Raw genomic sequence first — 13249 nt, forward strand, 5'->3', positions numbered from 1 at the left:
CGCGGGACAACCCAGGGGTGCACACAGGCAGTCTCCTCCCGTCCCTCCCACGGCGGCGCTGAGATGCAGGGAAATGGGCACGTCCTTTGGCAGCCGCTGGGTCATAGGCTGATCCCAGAACTAAGAGCCACCCTCTTCCCACCAGGTCAATGGCCCCAAAGAAACACTACAGGTAAAAGGTGGCTGGGTGCGATGGGGGAGAAATAGATTGTTCTTTACTTTCCTTGGAAGGGAAAGAATTCAGTTTTCTGATTGAAAAACCAGAAATGACTGGAGGGGTAAAGTTGCAGCCTTCTGCTAAATAAAAAGCTACATCGCTTAGTGGGAGAAAAATCAGGAGAAATGCGTGTTCTAGGGGATGTACTCGGAGAATGCATGGCTTTCATTTTGACTTCTATGTAGCTGAGGAAATTAGCATCACTTCCCTGGAAATTTTATTCAAATTTCCATATGCAGCGATGCTTCCCTGGATTCTCGTTGCTATCATTAAACTGCACTTAGAGTGTGCACCAATTTACATGTCTGGCACTACACATAATACAAAGAGACTTCCTTTCTTCCTCTGATGATTTTCCTTCCTTCATTCTTTCCCTCCCTCCATCGCACAGCTTTTACCGTCACTCCTGCATTTACTGAACTAGACCTGTGAGGACTGCAGGAATACAGAAATACAGATGAAACGAGCCACTGTTCCACCTGCTCAAATAGCAGAGGAGAAAGGAGGAAGGCTGAGGGCAGGGATTCTAGCGCTCGCCTCATGTTTGCCCAGGACCTTATGCTGGGTCTTAGATAAGGACCTGTTTCCTGAATATTTAGTGGGTGGAGGGATGGATGGATGGAGGGATGGATGGATGGATGGCTAGATGGATGAGATGCCTCAATCTGGATGGCAGGGTTCCAATTTCTGAGTCAGTAAAATGGCTGAAACTACCCCCTCACCCCGACCCCTGCCTGTCGCTTTTTCTGTTTCAGCAACCCCCTTTCCATGGGAAAGGATGGGACCAAGAAGATCAAGGTGGCACGCCGGGGCTCTTTATTCAGCAGTTTGCTCTGTCTGAGTTAATATATGGGTGAGGTTCCCCGTGAAAGACACTTTCCCAACTCCAGCCACGTCACAGAGACACTCAGCTGCTGTGTGTCTGGCAAGTTAACGACTGTAAGCCCAAGGGAGGGGAGAACGGGAAAATGATAACATTAAAAAAAATAAATTTAAGCGAATTCAGAAGAAAATGAGAAAGGCCTCCCCCGTCCCCTGCAAAGCTACCTGACACCTCTTGTTTTCAGTAACAAAAAAATTACTGAAAATAGTACTTTAGAGCTTGTGCTCATCAAAATAATCCTACCCAGAATGCACAGAGCGAAGTTAGCTGGAGAAAAAGATGATAAGAGGATTAGGAGAGAAGGAAATAGAGGAGGAAGAAAAAAGAAGAAGCAGAGAAGGTGGCTCGATGGTGAGATGGCAAGGTGACAGGAGACCGGTGAGTATCAGGCCAGGTCTCTGGGGAAGGTCAGAGAGCACCTGACCAGCAGAGATGCGTGAGAGAGGACACCTTCTCCCAAGTCTCCCCAGGTCCAGAGGGTGAAATTAAGCTGACAAGACCAGCATCCGCTCTGTAGCAGGCAGCGTGCTGGGGACTTTTATATGCAGCATTTTATTTTTGTATGTGACATTTTACTCAGTCGTCCAGCTCACAACTACCCTGCAAGGAAGGCAGTTCTGTCCCTTGTACCGGTGACAACCCTGAGGTCAGAGGTCATCAGTGGTGGAGCAGGGGCTCTGGGCAAGCACCCACCTATGGACAGCACATTGCTTAAGCCTCACGGCAACTCCGTGAAGTGAACACTATTATTTCCATCTTGCATGGCAAGAAATAGAGGCTTCCAAGCTTTGAGGGAGCCACTCACACAGTCACACAGCTAGCAAGGGGCCAGGATGCGCGGGAACTGGGATGTGATCCAGGGCTCCTTCTGTTTCACTGTATGGACTCCTGGCGGAAGTAGCCAGCTCCCTTCCCCCGACCCCATCCCCGCTTTCAACCTGTAACTTGTGGGCAGATGAAGGCTGAGTACCAGACCAACCAGGAACCGCACAGAGATTGGGGCTAATGTCGCATGGTCATCCTGACTATGACGCTGCATGGAATGGGGACTCTCATCCTTCAAAATAACACTAGGGTTATCTGGTTTGTGCTGCCGCGCAGTGCTGCAGTCTTGTCTATAACAGCTCCCAAGCATGGCCCTAAAAGATAACGATCCTCAGTCTAGTGATGGGGGGTGGAAGGGGGTTAATTGTTCCAAATGGGACCACCGGTTCTATGGTGGGCTAGCGCTAGCTGCAAGAAAATTCTTGTTCTGAGCCCAAATCGCTTTCTCTTGTACCTTCCGGTTCTGCTTTTTCTGGAATAACCAAGTCTTTCATGCATCGAAGTACAGCTACTGTGTGTCTCCTTCTTTTTATCTTCTCCAGGCTCACCTTCCTTAGTTCCTTCAACCACTGCTTTTAAGACATACTCTCTGATGGCCTCTTCAATGCCGATCCCTGTTCATGGAGTCTATGTACCTCATCAAATTTACTGTCAAAAATTTGGTTCCTCCAGTATCAGAAGGCAGCCAAGCGTCCTTCAGAGCCATGAGCTGGACCATGGTGCTAGATAGAACATCACAGAGGTGGAGGTCTTTACCCCTTTTTCAGCTGACCTGTTTTTCTCTTCAATGTCTCTAGCCAGTAGTGTTTGGAATGAGGCATTTCAGGATCTCCAAATTCTTGTTTCTAAGGTTATTATTCACAAGTTCTTACAGAGGCAATTTTCTCAGTTTGGAGAGCAGTCAGGCTAGGAGCCTCACCTTTGCTGGGGAGACTGGGAAACTCACCACGTGATCACTCACACACCTGCTGTTCCCTTCCGTGTATCGCTTCTCGGCCTTCAGCCCCTTGGTCAATCCAACCTCCTTCCCTGTAAAAAGCGCACAATATCTCAAGGCTTCCCTGTAACCTCTGACAGGGGAACAAAGAGAAACACCTTTCACAAATCCATGCTATCGAAGGATAGAAGAGAGAACAGAACCTTCAGTAAAGAACACTAAACATCCCACCAGAAAGTCCCAAACAACCCTGAAAAGTGAGAATAAAACTACCAAAAGCTGACAGAAAGTAACAAGCATTATTTCCAACCCACATTTGTCCTTCTAAAAAAGCCAACCAACTACAGAAAAAAAAAACAACCCTGGAATGTAGGAAATCTAACATCATTAACATATTTCCTGTCCTCACACAGCTTATAAAAAATGTTTCTGAGCTTTTCCCTGGCTCATTTACAATGATGAGAGGGAGCGAAAAGGAAATGCAACAGATGGGACTACCATCCTCTCTCGCAGCAATTTATCGCCACTTGAGGTAGCTTGGGCGAGATTTCAAACGTCTTTCAGTTGTACCAAGAGTTTATTCCTGCCCAAGAACAATGAAGACGAGGCTCCTTAAAAAAGCTGCAGGTTATAAGCCATGTTTACTACTCTGTATTTTTGTTGTTTCTAAAAGAGATCACCCCAGCCTGCCTCCAACCCTCCCCAAACTGACTCCACGAGGATTTAATCTGGTACTGATTTAGAGCTGACAGGTGGCACATACATAATTAAAGATGACCTAACACAGAATGCTCTCATTCCTGGCATATTATCAGACACTTAAGCAAAGCAATTATCAGTAGGCAATCTTCTCTGTCAACAGAGACAGAGATGAAACATTTCTTCAATTAAGAGGATTCTGAAAGGATGCTGTACATATATCCGTCTGCAAGTACTTGAAAATCTTTAGGGTTTAATACTAAGTCAGCTCAACAAGCACCTCTGGCCAGTTAAATTGTGTTTTTTTCTCCCCCCCCTACTTTTCCTGGAAGGTAACATTGTTTTTTGCTTTATTGAAGTAGGAGGGTCACATTTTAAGCATCAGAATCTTCAAAACAAATAATCTGGGGGCATCATCAGAGACCTGATCCAAGCTGACAAGGAAATCTCTGCATTTTCCTGCCGTTGCCTTGCTGGGGTTTACAAATATACCAAGCCTTCCTCACAGGTGCAAGGCAAAAAAGGGATAGGGTTTAAATAAAAGTAACTTTAATAAAAAATTTCCTTTAAAGCAGGATTATTCCCTCCCCGTGTTCCACCAGTGTCAGAGGATTTACAGAAGTACTGTCAAGCCTTAAAATTTCATCTTGAATCTAAGTGATTTAAAGGATTTTTTTTTTCATTCAAAGAAATAAATATCATTCAGAGGAAGAAGGGTCTTGACCAAATGATGGATTTCCCATTTCAGGCAGAGGAGGGAAGAGGCACTATATTCCCTAATAGAGTACTGTATTTTTTATAAATTATAGTGCATGTACTTTATCTAAATGAATGCATTTTAGCTTTCTTTAGAACAGAAATTGCTTTAATGTTATAGCGAGACAAGTGATTTTCTTTTCTTTTTTAAAAGGTGCTTTATACGTTAATGGGTTTTTTGAAGCCCGTGTAAAAACTGGCTTCCCTGAGACAGAGCACTTCACAACGTTTGTGGTGCCTATTCGGCCACACTTCACAAGAGGTCTTATTGTTTAAATTCTTATATCCTTATGTCATCTGTGAACAAACGGCTTTATTGTTCATTTGAACGTGTCTTCATAGGATCTCTGGTGGTAGGGCTGATGTTGTTGTTTGCATTTTTTCCCTCATCAAGTCAGAACAAAAGTCCCTTTTTCTGCAGCACTGGGAACTCGGGAACACGGAGCGTGTGGCAGCTGTTTTCAGTTGGAAACACCATAATGATCATGTAAGTGAAGTGCTAACATTAATGGGCTGACTCCTGACAAGTAAATCAAGATCTACGGAAAAGTTTCTTCTACACCGCAGACTTCTAGGTAATGCAACATAGAAGCATTTCATAGGACAATTAAGAATCATCCAGTAAATTTAGATGCTCGCCCTGCTGGGCAACAGGACTCAATGCCTTCCAAGATGAGTCTTCCTTGGAAGATACTCCATTCAGAATATTAGAGGAAAAATACCAGTAGTCTTTGGGGAAAGCATATTCAAGAGGAGAGGTGGTGGTGATGGTGGGATCGTTAATGGGAGATTCAGCAGGACTCAAAGCTCAAGTTCATTATATTTCTCAGAACTAAGAATAGCTTCTGAATGAATACTCACAATTCTCCATAGACCTATTTCTCCTAAGGAGCTCCCCCTTTCTCCCTTTCCAATTTTAATGTTAAAAAAAAAAAACAAAAAAAAAACGAGAGAATGTAGTCAAACATGGGTAGGTAGGCAGGAACAAAGGAACCTCTACAGACTGGAGGAGCATCTAACCCAGCTCCAATTTAGATGCTGTTAAACACCTTCCATCAGGATTCAACTCAGAAAAACTCAAAAGATGTAGCTTGATAGCATGCTGCCGGGACAAAGAAATATGCCACATGTGTATTATTAGGGCCAATGGCAAAACACATGGGATCTCCCAATCGATGTCATGCATGAAATGAAAATATAAGATATAAGGCACATACTACCATCAAAATAACATAATACGAAGGCAAAAAATTCTAGTAAGTTTATTTAGGGAGGGGCTCTCATTTCACATACAAACTAAGGGCCCCAGACTTTTTGTGTCGCTTTGGTAAATAAGGCAATGACTATAAGCACAGTCCTTGTATGCTGCGGATGGCACGTGATACTCAGACATTTCGCATCACGCCTCTTACACTTAGTTATCACTTTAGAATCATCAACTAACAGCATTTTTTAAAATGTCATTAAGGTGATGGTACCTAACATAATACAGAAATATCACCCACCTTATTGTGAACCAAGGTTTCTCCTATCCACCCTCAACAGTAGTTTCCCAAGTATCTTGGTTTTACTAAGTTTTATGTTTGGGTGAATAAAATAAGATTGTAACTATGGCTACAAAATAAAGACTAAATTACAGTACCCTGATATGGATCAAGTATTCTTTTGGAAAGAATAAAAAGTCAAATCCAAGATATTATTGTCACTGCTATCTGTGTCCCCTGTTTCAGAACGGTTGCTCAAAACCTGCGGTTTGGAAGCCTTATAGAGACATTCTGCAGAATACCATGTATTCTCCTCCTTAACAGATTATCAGAGACGCTTATCAGGTTTGTTTCACTAAGGACAAAGTGTAACAGGTATTTGAGAGAGTCCAAATGTTGCAGTTTCAACTCTCTATCCATTCAGAGAGGACATCTGCTTTCTGGTTAAGAAGTGGCTGTGACTAACCCCGGAGTAGTTGGTATGGCTTTTTCAAGAACTAGCATTGGAGGTCAAAGTGGACAAAGTGCCCAGAACACCTCCAGTGGCCAAGGAGGCAGGGGTCCAACTGATGCTCTTATTTTCTCCTCCTAATATTTCCCCCCAAAAGGTGGCCTGACTTCACTGCGGGGGGGATAAAAGAAAATAGAGGAAGCGAAAAAACAGTTTTTCTCCACAAACGGCACTCTAGGAATCAACTGTTCTTAACTTGGAATTCTTTCAGGAAATGAAATGTTAGGCGCCGATCAATTTGTTGCCCCTTCAGGATGGAAGGTGATGAGAGGGAAAAAATGTTAGGACAGGATGAGAGAAACGAATGTTCTTATGAAGGCAGGGTGTTGGAAAAGAAACAATGTCACAGAGAGAAGGATGATTACATCCTCATAATGTATGTAGGACTGTCACCAAAAGAAAATAGGACAAGGGCTAGGTTAGAAATGAACATCTAATATCACCAGCTACAAATGACAAGAAAGGGAATCCAGCACTAACCCGTTTATACAAGTCAACTTATATTTATTCCCTTGTGGTCAACAGAAACCTATACCCCAGGAGACACGAGGTGCTTTCACATGTACACATTTGTAACCTCTGAAAACGAATTAACAAAGGAGAATATAAAACCGCCAGGTATAATGGAAACAGGTGACGTCCACCCCTGCAGCCAGCTGTGATGTAATACCTTCCGCTTGGCGCTGACAGCCTTCTCTTCCCTCCTCTCATTCCGACACAATGCCTTCAGGTCTGTCTAAGTAATGTAATTTCCTGGAGTGGAATTCCCTTGATACCCTGGTGCAGCACTTGGTGACAGTATCATTTATACTGCACAGTGTCGTGGCCTGACACTCATCCATTGGCCTTCACGCCTCATTCATAGCAGAGTGTGTAATTCCACCTTCCACGGTACCCTTCTGGGGTGTGCGCGGACAAATTTACTCCATTCAGCCCTAATTACAAACCTCGGCTGAAATGCTCTCATTAGATTTCTATTTCTCACTCCAGATGTCAATCTTATTGAAAATGCCAATTTTCCCGAGGATTCATCCATTAGCAATAAACTCTAAAGCATTCCATGACTGAATGCATTAAACCGGCAATGAGGACATGCACTTAAAATACATCATTAGAGTAAATCTCCATTGCAAATGCTTTACATCATTCAACCAAAGGAATAATGAGCCCAGCCTGGCCAGTACCCTCACACTACACATGAAGGATAGGTTAAAACTGGCGGTTATGCAGGAAGAAGTAGGCGGTACACCAACGAGATGAATTTCAGAATCTGTGTCATTCCTTAGGAAGGTGTGGTAGGAAGTCACAGTCAGAGCCTAATTTATCACCTTCTTTTGCCTATGTTTTTTTTTTTTTTTTTTTTTTTTTTTTTTTTTGCGGTACACGGGCCTCTCTCACTGTTGTGGCCTCTCCCGTTGAGGAGCACAGGCTCCGGACGCGCAGGCTCAGCAGCCACGGCTCACGGGCCCAGCGGCTCCGCGGCACGCGGGATCCTCCCGGACTGGGGCACGAACCCGCGTCCCCCGCATCGGCAGGTGGACTCCCAACCACTGCGCCACCAGGAAAGCCCTTGCCTATGATTTTTACAGAAACTTCAGTCTGTGGCAAAGTGCAATAAGACAGGCAAAGATAATAGGGAGTAAGTGTGTTCATGGAGGGGACTGAGGCTGTATCTGCAATGCTAGGAACTTGTTAGTCACCTAGAATGATTTGCTCTGCCTGAAAAGCATTCTTCCATTTCTTTCAACAGGAAAAAAAAAAAAAAAAAAAAAGGAAAAAACAGCACTGTCTGGATGCACTGAAAGAACCTGGGTACCATTCCAGTGAAAGAAAGGTTTTACTGGTGTAGTTAACCTGAGGAATATCTGCACCCCACCAGACTGATGGGTCCTAACGTGAAAGATCCAGAAAATCCAATGATGCTGTTAACATATACATTACAACTCAGAGATTGTATCTGTGATTGGGGTGGTAGGACAGACCATGAAAAGAAAAATTTGGAGAGAAAAAATTTTAAACTAGCAAAATACATCCATTGATAAAAGCAGCCATCCATTGATAAAAGCAAGCCGTGCTGCTTTATACCTGCACCACGTTTTAATTCCTTAGCTTATTGGTCTCATTTATCACTTCTGGCCAGGTCCCAAGTGAGGCCAAGTCAGGGTACAGTCATAATTTCTTTATTAATTTGATAAATGAAGAAACTGCATCCCAGGAAGGTCACGGAGGAGGCTGAAGAGTCTGATGTGACCTCCTGAGCATCTAATACTAAAGGTTAACCAAAAAAGTGATACCTACGATGATGACCTTATTATGGAATATACAATGTATTTATTTAATGGAAAACTTTGGTGGGCAGAAAAAGACTCCTAGAAGGGCAGGTGTACATTACATTAAACAAAATAACTTGCAAAAAATAATAAAAAGGAGAAGAAACAGTAATTGTTTTCTTCTTGTCAGCATCTGGTTATCTATAGGATCGATCAGATGTGATAACAGATGTGCTATTGTCTATAGGGAATTAGACCACCATGGAAGCTAATTGCTCCTCAAGTTTTGCCCATTCCCACCTGAAATATTTAAAACCTTCCTTGATTATAACATTAACGCTCTCTCTTTCATGATGTACATCAGCAGGTATTACAATTAACATGCACAGATGTCAGAACTGAAATATCCACGTTTAAATAAAAAACAGTGAAAAGGTAAAAACAACTGATTATGCACAAGACAGCGCTCACCTTCAGAGGAAAGAGAGGCTTCCATGGTGCTAATTTAATGGCAAAATAAAAAACTGAGCCCCTGGAGAGCATCAGCAGCTGATGAAGAGCCACACTACTTGCGAAATGACCTGTAGCCTTCTGATTGAGAAACGATGAACAAGAGGCTGATCTTGTGTCCATTTAATTCCAAAATCCGTACTCTGAGCAGAGCGGGGAACCCCACAAATGCCCTGAAATTCTCCACCACATTTGTACGACGCAACAGCACGAACAAGCATCACCATCAGCCTTTCACTGAAGGCTCGCTTTGTGCTTCACGTGCGTGATCTTACTGACGCCCCACCAGCACCCTATGAGGTAGGCACTACCCCTGCTGCAGTGTTTAATGAAAGACATCCAGGCCTAGGAGAGGTTCCGTAACTAGATCAAGGTCAACAGGTAGCTAAGCCAATATTTGAGGCTGGGTCCTCCTTCTCCCAAAGCTCTTGTCTCACTTTAACTACCCTGCCTCACCATCTGCTGAGGTTGGAGACACCAGTGGGGAATGTGATCTGCAGTCATCAGTTTCCAGAAGCTTCTGGAATGACTGCTCTCTTGACTCATCTTATTTCCCAAATGACATCAAACTGCAAGGCTTTAGCACGCTTGTAGACATTCTCGTTCTTTGGAAATGTCACAGCCACTCAGCCAGTAGAACAGGGACAGCACCATCGTTGGGATCACGGAGGTGCAAATTTCCCTGTGAACACCAACACCACCTCTCTTTGGTGTTTCTTGTAGCCACAAACCGACACGTTACCACTTACTGTGGTTGCAGGAGACTCGGCCGTCAGATGAAGGGAGTTTTTACTCGGTTAACTGCCCCTCCGACGTCTGTGTCCACAGCAGGCCTTTCCCCGCCGCTGTCCACCCCCCACCCCGTCCCTGCGCGAACAAAAGGGTTCCCATCTCTCCGCAACACCGCTAAGGAATCCCTCCCTTGCTGTTCTATGAGTTGACAAGACACAACTTTCTAACAATGAGCCAAGAAGATGGATGCTGTAAGACAGCATTTCAAACAAGGCAATTACTCTTCAACAAAAGATTCAAGGATCCCATCACTATTTCTTGCGACACACCTTGTTTATGTATGAGTTGTGCCTTTCTTCCTTCAGAAGGGGAAAATGCGGATAAACTATCGCAGGTAGACACACAGCGCCCAAACCTGGCCGCCTTGCTGCTGCTGAAACGGAGACACATTTATTTCCCCAATGCACCACTTACCAGACAGATGCAAAGATGTGGGCAAACCAGTCATCAGAGTTAACAGAGTGATTGTGCTTGCCTTACACATTCTGATTTGTATGAATCTTATTTTTAGCCACGCATAAAGGGCAATAAATGGAAAATCTTATTCTAACCGCTACTCTTTCTGGGCCACCCACACTGCTCCACCTACCGTACAAGTCCACAAATGTGAAACACACACACACACACACACACACACACACACACACACAAAAAAAACCCAAGCCAGGGTTCGTCCTAACAAGGGATGCAAAGCAGCTAAAATGTGTGACATTTTTTCCAGTTAGTGTTTGTACTTTCATCCTTTTTCTGTATCAGGACTTTCAGGGAAAAAAAACAACGTTGACTTATCTCTGGGCATTTTCAAAGACTCCACGGTGGTGAGCAGGCAGCGCAGTGGCATGTGCGATCCGCCAGGCACCGCCACCGCCCTGTTGTGAGCCGCCTGTCAACCGGCTTCTAGCAAAGAAACGCACCCCAAACACGTTTCTGTAAATTCGGGCAGATGATACCTACAACGTTTCATTTTGCAACAAGCTCGGTGTTTTCAAAGTTCCTCTAATGAACAAAAGTGACATCAGAAACATCAACATCTCTAGAACAGAGCAGGCTGTCAAGAATGATTTTGCCAAAGTTAGGGCAATAGCGCTTGTCCTAAATCTGCTCTCAGGGTGCCGTGGGCCAACGCTCTCCAAGGCACAACACCCCCTTGCTGTCTCCCTTCCCTTCTCTGCATTTTCATCTCTGTCTGTGCCATCCAGTCACTCCCCAAGCCTGCAGCTCACCAAGCACGAATGCATACACGCTCTCCCTGCCAAGCGGAGCCGCTGCTGTTGAGAAACACCCACCTTGAGAGCACATTAAAAAAAAATTGAGGAAGAGGATGTTTTCTGGGGGCATAGACAGGATAGAGATGAGAGTCTGTTTTTTATTATCCTCTCTTTAGACTTTTCATGAAAAGTTAAGTCATTAAGGTCCCTGGGTACCCATCCGCATGCATGTTCCTCTGAGCCCTCTGCAAAGCGCAACAGCAAACACATGCAGGTAAGGATTAATATTTAAAAGTCAGTTCCACAAAGTAATGAAGACACGAAAAGAGTCAACACTGAGAAAGGCAGCTTTACCTGTGTGCTCGCTCATTATCCAGAAACCAGAGGAAATGCTGTCATCCCCGGTAGCTACACGCCCTGCAGAGCTCACACCTCCTCCTGAAGAGTAGCGCTGATGAGATGCATCAGAGTCCACTAGCGTCAGAACCTCTGACTAGTGTTGTAAAAACACGGGTAATTAAGTGTTACGAAAAAGTGGGTCATCCACGACTGAGGCAGAGCCACACCTCCCCACGCTAGACTCCAAATGACTGTGCTGTGACAGGGTGGGAGGGGTCTGAACACAGCGAAAGCAAAACTTTTATGTGGTGAGGAGTGTTTTAGTTTTCACTGGTTTAGGTTAGAGAAAGTTAATCTCTATGTCAACTGCAAACCAACTAAACTTCTTAGTGAGTTTTTGAAGTCTTGCAACAAATGCTGGCTGCTCGTGTCACGGGAAATTCAGAGTCAGTGTCACAAACAGTCCAAGGGACGGTCTTAGGTTTCTGTGACAGGCCCGTCGCCACGAGTGAACGCCATGACTCAGGGAAGCAAGGAGGTCAAACCAAAACTGAAGGCAAGGAACCGAGTTCTCACTATCCACATGAGCATCTCCATCTCCAAGGGAGGATCAAAGCGCTGCAGACCACTTCCCACACCAGTACCCGATGGGGGCATTCGATACAATTGCGGGCATTTACCAGAGCATCTTTCGATTACTGTCTGAACAAGGCAAGACAGATACCTGGACTGAGCACATTCGTTCATCTGTCACTCAAGAGCTACAGAAATTTTAATTCAAATCAGTAACCACTGTGTCCCTATTATATACAAGGACACGAAGGATGAGAAGGGATGCAGAGGGAAGAACTTAGAAGGACCTGCTTTTAAAGAACATAAGTCTCGTACACAGGATGCTAAGACCTCGCCACACCCAGTGCCTAATAGGGATCATTCTCAAAACACAAAATCTCTTCTAGCAGCTGTTTACTAAACACTTTCTATTCTACTGACGTAAGGTTTGTGGGTGGCACTCCTTCAACCTTTCTCAGATGACTCCTTTAACAATCCCCTTAATTTTAATCTGGGTTTCCTTTCAGTGTTCAAAGCCCTTCCTCACTTTGGCTAAGAGTCAGGATTCATCCCGATCCAAAGTCGCGCTCTCTCCAAAGGGAAGCACAGAGATATGCAACACAACCCACGCCACAGCCCGGACACCATACCAGGGGAATCTGAAGAGAAGCTTCTTCGAAGGGGGATAAAGCATGAAGAGTTGAAGGAAAACTCTCTGGTTCATAGCACAAGAAGGGCTATATCTGAACGTCAAATTGGAATTTTACTGGAGTCCACGTTGTTTGGAGTATGGTTGGGGGATGGGGAGGATTTGGGTCATCAACCTTTCCCCACTTCTGCCAAATTGTCTTCGAGTGTATCAACTGTGAATTTTTAAATACCTAGAGCACAATCAGTTGATCTAACACTAAAACCATCTTGGTCCTCATTAAATCTTTCTTTTATGATTCCAGAGGCCCACTAGGATCTCGCAGGGCCACTCAAAAATCATTTTTATTGACAGAATACAGAAATGAAAAAAACCCCAGTTAATAGTGATTTTCACACCATAAAGACACTGGTGAGTCTACAGAGGTATCTGTCCTTGCAAGAGCTGATGACTGTAATTTGAAGGGAGAAAAATAAACGACTAGGCGATCACTGTCCTAGAAAATGATAGCAAAGGCATCATTCCTGAACTCCAGCAATTTGTGGGATGTCAGCAGGCCAGAGTACTGCTTGTAAATTGGGAATTAGTTGATAAAATGAAAAAAGTCTGGAAAAATA

At 44.2% G+C, this 13249-nt stretch overlaps 1 protein-coding gene across 2 annotated transcripts in view; it reads right to left on the reverse strand.

The window, feature by feature from the left end:
• Nucleotides 1-13249, reverse strand: part of BACH2 (BTB domain and CNC homolog 2) — a 361717-nt gene that overhangs the window by 139510 nt on the left and 208958 nt on the right. Inside the window, exon 1 of one of the 2 annotated variants that reach the window (XM_019929441.3) lies at nt 11447-11616. The exons of the other annotated variant lie outside the window; for it this stretch is intronic. The gene's annotated coding sequence lies outside the window, so the exon portion shown is untranslated. Of the gene's footprint in view, nt 1-11446; nt 11617-13249 lie in introns of those variants that run through there. 2 annotated transcript variants of the gene reach the window in all.

Source organism: Tursiops truncatus, chromosome 12 (assembly GCF_011762595.2).
Source record: "Tursiops truncatus isolate mTurTru1 chromosome 12, mTurTru1.mat.Y, whole genome shotgun sequence".
NCBI lineage: Eukaryota > Metazoa > Chordata > Mammalia > Artiodactyla > Delphinidae > Tursiops > Tursiops truncatus.